The sequence below is a fragment of the Staurois parvus genome, unplaced genomic scaffold, assembly GCF_062004578.1.
Source record: "Staurois parvus isolate SC_StPar_1 unplaced genomic scaffold, SC_StPar_1.0 ptg000209l, whole genome shotgun sequence".
Taxonomy (NCBI): Eukaryota; Metazoa; Chordata; class Amphibia; order Anura; family Ranidae; genus Staurois; species Staurois parvus.
In genome coordinates this window covers 2,001,337-2,010,000 of record NW_028318005.1, presented here as the reverse complement: position 1 = coordinate 2,010,000, position 8,664 = coordinate 2,001,337, and the positions used below count along the sequence as shown (strand labels likewise).

Sequence of the window (8,664 nt, the reverse complement as noted above, 5' to 3'; positions counted from 1 at the left end):
TTCACGAGCGCATGGCGCATGCAATATTAAGGTTTGCCATATTGGATATCTATTTACTCGGTGGAACCTCAGCTTTTATATATTAACAAAAAACAGGGTAATTTATTGCTTTTTTGTGCAATAAAATAAATTTAAGTGTATTTTTTACTAAAATTTTTGCGGTAATATCGTGTGACATAAAAAAATGGAACTACTACCATTTTATTCTCTAGGGTCTTTGCTTTCAGAAAAGATATGTTTGGGGGTTTTGTGTAATCTTCAAGCCTAAAATAATTTTTTTTAAAGTGTGCAAAAAACACAAAAACGGCTCTGGCAGTGAAATAGATAAAGGGTAAGCCTGACACTCCCCATTCTTCACAAGCACCCAATCGGTGCTCATCACACTGCAAGGTCTCTCCCCTCCATGCTAATCCCCGGGAGCGGTGCTGGAGAGAGGCAGTGAGGGGAGGAGGCGATAAACAGTGCAATGTTAAAAAAAAAAAAAAAATGACTTTTAAGTTGCCATAGAGCCCCTTTTGATTTTAAAAGTCCCAGACATTCCGAACAGCACCTCACATTTAAATACGGTTTGGGTTAAAATTGATTTTTTTTTTTTTTATCTGGACAAGTAGATTGGTACCCAGATTTAGTCTCTGGACAAGTAATTATTTCAAAAATTTCCACACTCCTGGTAACCATCAGAGGTAACTTATTTGACTTGTGGCTAGAGTTCTAATTTACCCCTTCAAGCCTAAGGGTAAAACAAATCTAAATGCCTAAGCACAATTCTGCAACGTTGACATGTGTTAGTAAAACTGTACATATCATCACAACTACTTTGTATATCCGGGTGGATTATACCTGGTTTTTTTCAGGACAAATTGGGCTGTCATTTGGTGGTAAATGGTAATGGATAGCTCCTATTTTTTTTTTATTCTCAAAGGAAAACTGGCCCAAAATAGTAAAAAAAAAAAAATCGTTTTTTTTTTATTTAACTGTGTGTTTCTTGTTACAACCATAACCTACCACTATAGAACAAGCCAAAATAAATTCTCCAGCTATTGGCAATCGCAGTGATACATGTGAAAATTATTTGTACCCGTAGTACAGCCCAGAAACGGTAGTGCGCATTTTGTTTTTGTCTTTTTTTTTAACCTAAAACACACTGACATTAATGCTGACACTGATACCAATTTTTTTTTGGAAATCCTGACCTTTGTACTGAACTAGATCAAACCTTGATCTAAGTATTTTTCCTTTTATTTTTAATATTTATCTTCTTTTTTATCTATGTCACGAGTTAAGAGAGAAAAAACAAGGGGGCTGGGCTGCACAGTGACTGATCACTGAGATAGCCAATTAGAGGCTATCACATGACCCGGACTCGGGAGTCCCGGGTCCCGATCGTTAGAACAGGACCCGGGGCTCTCAGTGACACAGCGGTCTCCGCTCAGCGTGCTCCCAGCACAAAGACAGGTACGCAAATATGCGGCCCCACGGAAAAAAGCCCAGTTCCGTGAGGCCACATATTTGTGTGCCGTCAAGGGGTTAAATAAAAGCTTCCCATTTAGGTGCTCTTTTATGAAACAGAGATCAGCGGCGATCCTGATGATCGTTGCTGATCTCCGATCATTAGTGGTTTAGGAAACAGATGATCAGCGTTGAACATGTTCTCCTCTCATCATCTCAGCACACAGACTGTCCATGTATGAAGGAGCGATGTCAGCCCTTCACTGGTGATCTGTGCTCTCCCTCCAGATTCTCCAGCCCAGAGGTGGAGAATCGGGGGGGAACCGCAAAGCAAGCGGTAATTTACGGCTGCTTAATAAACGGTCTTTGACTGATCTCCTACTGTAATCTCGTGAGATTAGGGTAACAGCAGCCGTTCTCTAGTGTTCAAAGCGTTTGTAGATCGCTTCTCTCCTCATTAGAAGTGATCTACACCGCTTCATAAAAAGGCAGAGAACAGTCTTCTCTGAGAATGCCGGAGAACTGAGCAGCTGTCATTTACCGCTGCATGATAAAAGGACACCTATGTTCATGAAAAACTTACCTCTGCTGTGTCCTATAGTGACACACGGGTTGGAGGGAAGAACCACAAAGCACAATGGTGTGCTGGAGACTGGATTATAGGAGATTTCTCCAAAGTAGTGGCACAGAACAACAGCGTGTGGCCATCCAACATATAAAGCTCATATTTGGCTACATTGCCTCCATTGTTTTAGTGCACAGGATTGCCAGCCAGCTAACCTATGAAAACACAGCGACTGCTGAGAAGTTGGGAGGAAAAAGTGCACCCCAACCATAATCCAGCAGGGGGCATCAGAGCCTTACAAAACTACAGAGAGTAAATCCACTTCTAACTTTTCTAGTAGTTAAACTTCACAGACACTAAATTCACAATTATGAAATGGACGATACAGCATGATTCCAATAACACCCTCAAATAAGCACAATGGAGTTTAAAAGCCATGATATTTGCCATAGGATCAGCTATAGGTTATAAACTATGGGAAAATTGTTTACTCATACTTCAAGAAAACTGGCTACAATTTCACTGCGGATAATGATACAGGTAGTGATAAATGAATGCAGCATTCTGAAGCCAACCTGTCCAAATCAATGTTTTGGTAGCATGCTTTCACTGACAATATTACAAAGAAAAAAAATGAAAAATTTGTTATGCATTTAGACTGACTTCACATGTATGGGTATGTGTATTCCTCCATGTGTTATGGCACTATGGCAGCAATGGGCAAACTATGGCCCGGCGGACCTTTTAATCCGGCCCGCGGAGCGTGATACATTGACTGTCAGGATGTGTGTAGGCGGGGCAGCGTGACGAACATGAGGGGAGCTAGGCTCCTTTCACAGTCCACCCTGAAGACCAGAACGGCGCGGGAACACGGCGAGAGGAACGCGCGGAGCAAAGGTAAGTGAATTGACACAGGGGGGACTTGGCTTACTACTTGGGGGGGGAATAGTACTGTGGGGGATGAAATACTATAGGGGGGATGAATTACTATGCTTACTATGGGGGAATATTACTATACTTACTATGGATGACACATACACATCATTCATCTACTCTTGGTCCGGCCCCCGGGTCCAATATATGAACCCATTGCGGCCCTCAAGTCAAAAAGTTTGCCCACCCCTGCACTATGGTGTCCGTTTATGACACACAGAATAGCTGCAATTCAGAGGATCACAGCTATTCTCTGGTCATTCACAGTTTATGACACCCAGGAGAACATGTTCAGCTCTTCACTGGAGATCTGTGTTCTCCCTCCAGATTCTCCAGCCCAGAGCTGGAGAATCGGAGGAACCACAAACTAAGCAGAGATAATTTACCTCTGCTTAGTAAACTGATCTTTTTCTGTAATCTTGCGAGATTATAGTAAAATCAGCCGTTTTCCAGCGTTTGTAGACCGTTCTCCCTTCGTTTGGAGAACTGATCTACATATGCTTCATAAACGGCATTCACAGGAGAACTGTGTTCTCCGAGAATGCCGGAGAACTGAGCAGCGATCTATTACTGCTGGTTCATAAACGGACACCTATATGAGGGTTCCTTTACAATGGCACCTCAAAGCACAAGTACAGAATGTTCCGATGGACCTACGCTACAGTGCACCATGTTTGCATTGTGTGCTGCATCAAAATAAGTGCAGGTCAGATTTTCATTAGAGTGCATTGACACAGCTCACACCTAATGACTGGGCTGCCTTAATGTGATGCACAACAACAACAACAACAACATAGTGTGGCCATTCCAATCCTTTGTCAGCTTCTATTGAGAATGGTTCTCAATCAGCAGCTGCAGCCACTGATCAGTGTATTCTGACAGTGCTGAGTTCGGATGTATGTGCTCACATAGTACCAGGCCCCATGTGTATGTCATCACCTCTGCCTTGAACAGATGCGTTCTGTGGCAAGTCCAACTGAACTGTGCCCGAACCCACCTCTTCAAGTGGGCCATGGGAATGATAGTGATCACACTAGTCAAATGTGCTTGAACACAGTACCGATCGTCTAGGGCGAGTATGCCTTTAATCATTAAAGTGGTTGTAAACCTCAGATATGAAATATGCACAAAGCATATCCCTCTATGGCACAGGTGTCAAACTGGCGGCCCTCCAGCTGTTGCCAAACTACAAGTCCCATGAGGCATTGCAAGACTGACAGTTACAAGCATGACTCCCAAAGGTAGAGGCATGATGGGACTTGTAGTTTTACAACAGCTGGAGGGATGCCAGTTTGACACCCCTTCTCTATGGTGCGTATTTGTCTCAATCCGGAGCACTAAGTGTCATTTCTGTCTGGTGCTTCTTCCTTCTGCTATCTGCATGAGTCACTTCTGACACGTTTCATGACATCAAGACCTAAAAAGGTGACAGGGGAGAGACCTCCAGAACATTGACTAGACAGCTGCAGTTTTGTTGCTATGTGAAGGGGGGGTGGGGTGTCTCCATCCTCCAATAAGCTCTCAGAGCTTTCCTCACTGAGATCTGCAGAGTGTAAGTTCATCTCCCTGCCCCCTGCTTTCTGGAAGCTCAGCAAAAACTGATGTTCTGTACTTTGAAAGGATGCAGAGGAGAGATTGCAGCAGATAAACGGGTACAACTTATGTAGGATTTGTTTCATCTCTGTGTATCACCTGAGGCCAGTCAGTTCACTGGGCACATGTGAGGATTTACAAACACTTTAACCTGGCTACCAGGATTTGCCAAGCCACGAATGGCTATTTATATTCAATGACTTCCACTATATGCATTCAGTATACTCTGCTGGATAACGGAACACTTTTACCAAGTTATATCTGCAAATCAGTATCTTCAACTCTAAAACATACATGAACTTGCTTCCATTTGTACAAACTGATCTCATCTTAGGAGGCGGATCTCAGACTGAGAATACGGTTTTCACATGACTATCCTCACATACAATCTCCAATTTGCAAAGCCTTTGACATTATGACCAGACCAGAAGGATGACATTGTCACGCGCTAGACCAGAAGGATGACATTGTCACGCGCTAGACCAGAAGGGGGACACTGTCACGCGCTAGACCAGAAGGGGGACACTGTCACGCGCTAGACCAGAAGGGGGACACTGTCACGCGCTAGACCAGAAGGGGGACACTGTCACGCGCTAGACCAGAAGGGGGACACTGTCACGCGCTAGACCAGAAGGGGGACACTGTCACGCGCTAGACCAGAAGGGGGACACTGTCACGCGCTAGACCAGAAGGGGGACACTGTCACGCGCTAGACCAGAAGGGGGACACTGTCACGCGCTAGACCAGAAGGGGGACACTGTCACGCGCTAGACCAGAAGGGGGACACTGTCACGCGCTAGACCAGAAGGGGGACACTGTCACGCGCTAGACCAGAAGGGGGACACTGTTACGCGCTAGACCAGAAGGGGGACACTGTCACGCGCTAGACCAGAAGGGGGACACTGTCACGCGCTAGACCAGAAGGGGGACACTGTCACGCGCTAGACCAGAAGGGGGACATTGTCACGCGCTAGACCAGAAGGGGGACATTTATTACGCGCTAGACCAGAAGGGGGACATTGTTACGCGCTAGACCAGAAGGGGGACATTTATTACGCGCTAGACCAGAAGGGGGACATTTATTACGCGCTAGACCAGAAGGGGGACATTTATTACGCGCTAGACCAGAAGGGGGACATTTATTACGCGCTAGACCAGAAGGGGGACATTTATTACGCGCTAGACCAGAAGGGGGACATTTATTACGCGCTAGACCAGAAGGGGGACATTTATTACGCGCTAGACCAGAAGGGGGACATTATTACGCGCTAGACCAGAAGGGGGACATTATTACGCGCTAGACCAGAAGGGGGACATTATTACGCGCTAGACCAGAAGGGGGACATTATTACGCGCTAGACCAGAAGGGTGACATCATTATGAACTAGACCAGAAGGGTGAAATATGTGAAATTTTCGACAATAAGAAACAGAATCCTACAATTTACCTTCTTCAGACTGCAAAAGGATGGGGTGGACTCCACAGACCTCAGCTTCCACAGCGATCCAAACTTTCCATCGGAAAGGTGCAAGAGTTCTAACAACACTTTACATCTATTGACAACACGACAACAAGCGTTTATTCCCAATATGAACACCATTTCTACTGCCTGGACCCCCAAACTGAATGTTAAGGGTGCTCCCATGAATTCCCCTTCCGTCCTGCACTCCTTTGTTGTCTCCCCCTACATCTCCCAACTACTTCCTCCAGATATAAACTCAGCCTTGTTCTTTTGTCACTTTCCATCTATTTTTCAAAAACTAGCTTTCAATTATAGAGTGATCCAAACCCGTCCCAGATCACTGCACTGCTTCCTTTACCAACCCCTAATCACACCTGCCGTCCTGACTTCTGTTCACTTACACCGGCCATACACAGAAACATCACGAGATGTCTGAAAGAGGACTGATCCTCCAAGAGGACAGGAAATCGCTTTCATTGGAGGACTGTTGATAAGAGTTGGTTATAAAGGTTGAGGATGGTCATCGTGGGGAGGGGTGGGGGCTTTGCAGGCTGTATTTGCAGCACAATCTGCTTGGGGCATCATAAAGGCTTTCTTAATTTTAGTTAGTGGCTGTTTATACTTTTATATGGCATTTTATGATTTTTCACAAATGTATATTAACTGAATTGGACAAACATTCAAGTTTGCTTCTGTGAGCTACTCTACTACTCAGAACAGGTAGGTGGAAAAATCCCATGTCATTCATTTGTGAAAGATTTCTAGAATACAACTCTATATTACCAATTGGACTACAGAGGCCATACAAAGCTACACCCCCAATAATAGGTCCACACGGGGGGGTTTACTGAAGAGGAGAGCGCCAAATCTGGCTCCACTTCTGCATAGAAACCAACCAGCTTCTAACCGCAGCTTGTTCCATACAACCTGGAAGCCGATTGGTTTCTATGCAGAAGTGAGCCTGATTCTGCACTCTCCAGGTTTAGTAAATAACCCGTGTCCTGTTTTCTGCACTTGACTAGTTCTCCCTGCACCCCATGTCAGGTTTACTCCACAACCGAAAACCACAAACTGGATTCAGTCGCTGTTTCCATATTAGTGATCACAATCCAATTCCTTCTATATTCACTGAGTTCCCATCCCCCATCATGTTCATCCTTGATGGTTCCCCAATTCTCTACCTGTCACAGAGCACTACCCATACCAGTCCCCTTCACCCCACTACTGCCTGATCACATTGCTGACCCAGCTCCCCAGATCAACCTCCCCCATGCCCAACCCTCAGTCACGTCTTCTACCCCAATCCAACCTCTACCATCGTCCTCCTGGTCACTCATCCAATACATCTACTACCCGCTCCTCTTCATTCTGGTCCCTCTGCACACCAACGTCCCTACCCCGTCACATGACTACTTCCCAAACATCTATTTCCCAGTAATAATCACCCCCCCAACTACCTCCCAGTTCCTTCCATCCTAGCATCTTCCGCACACCCATTTCCTCATCCCAATCATCCATCTACATCCTACTCCTTCACAGTCATTTCATCCCAGTCCCTGCACTCACCTGTCCCTCTCATCCCAGTCCCTGCACTCACCTGTCCCTCTCATCCCAGTCCCTGCACTCACCTGTCCCTCTCATCCCAGTCCCTGATCCCCTTCACACCACTGTTCCCAGTCCCTGATCCCCTTCACACTAATGGTGCCTCCATCGTAGTCCTCTGTTCCCAGTCCCTGAACCCCCTGTATATCACCCCCAGTCCCCTATACATTGCTCCCGGTCCCCTGTACACAGTTGCCCCATTCCAGTCCCGACATTAGAGGATCCCCGGCTTCCTCCACACTGCTCCTCAGTCACACCTCCTCCGTCACAGCCCACAAGGTCTCCCGGTCTGACTAGCTTGCTGAAGCCGGTAGTGACGTCCTGTCACATGTCCCATCAAACGGATCCACCAGTCAGAGACAGGGGCGCGAAGCCTTGGCCAATCACCATGTAGCCGTGAAGTTTACCTGACCTACAGGAAGTCATGCTAGGGTGCGAGTCCCGCGCACTGGTCACGTGGTGCAACATTCTCTATTAACCTATACAGTGCCACAGCAGGGGAGAGCGTGACGGGCGAACAGGAGAGATGTACTGAGACTGCGCGGCCGGCACCGAGGGGGTTAACCAGTCACCTCACCTGAGAAATATGTACCAGACACCCGGAGATCGTATACACTGCACCACCTACATTCACCCGGAGATCGTATACACTGCACCACCTACATACACCCGGAGATCGTATACACTGCACCACCTACATACACCCGGAGATCGTATACACTGCACCACACTATACACCCGGAGATCGTATACACTGCACCACCTACATACACCCGGAGATCGTATACACTGCACCACCCTACATACACCAGGAGATCATATACACTGCACCACATACATACACCAGGAGATCGTATACACTGCACCACCTACATACACCCGGAGATCGTATACACTGCACCACCTACATACACCCGGAGATCGTATACACTGCACCACACTACATGCACCCGGAGATCATATACACTGCACCACACTATACACCCGGAGATCGTATACACTGCACCACCTACATACACCCGGAGATCGTATACACTGCACCACCCTACATACACCCGGA

General features: G+C 46.5%; 1 long non-coding RNA gene across 1 annotated transcript in view; it reads right to left on the bottom strand.

Moving 5' to 3' along the window:
* Positions 1–7,183, bottom strand: part of LOC149461098 (uncharacterized) — a 20,774-nt gene extending 13,591 nt beyond the window's left edge. Inside the window, exon 1 of the long non-coding RNA XR_016312951.1 lies at positions 5,988–7,183. This is a non-coding gene — a long non-coding RNA (uncharacterized LOC149461098). The remainder of the gene's footprint in view (positions 1–5,987) is intronic.
* Between the last annotated feature and the right edge of the window lie 1,481 nt (positions 7,184–8,664).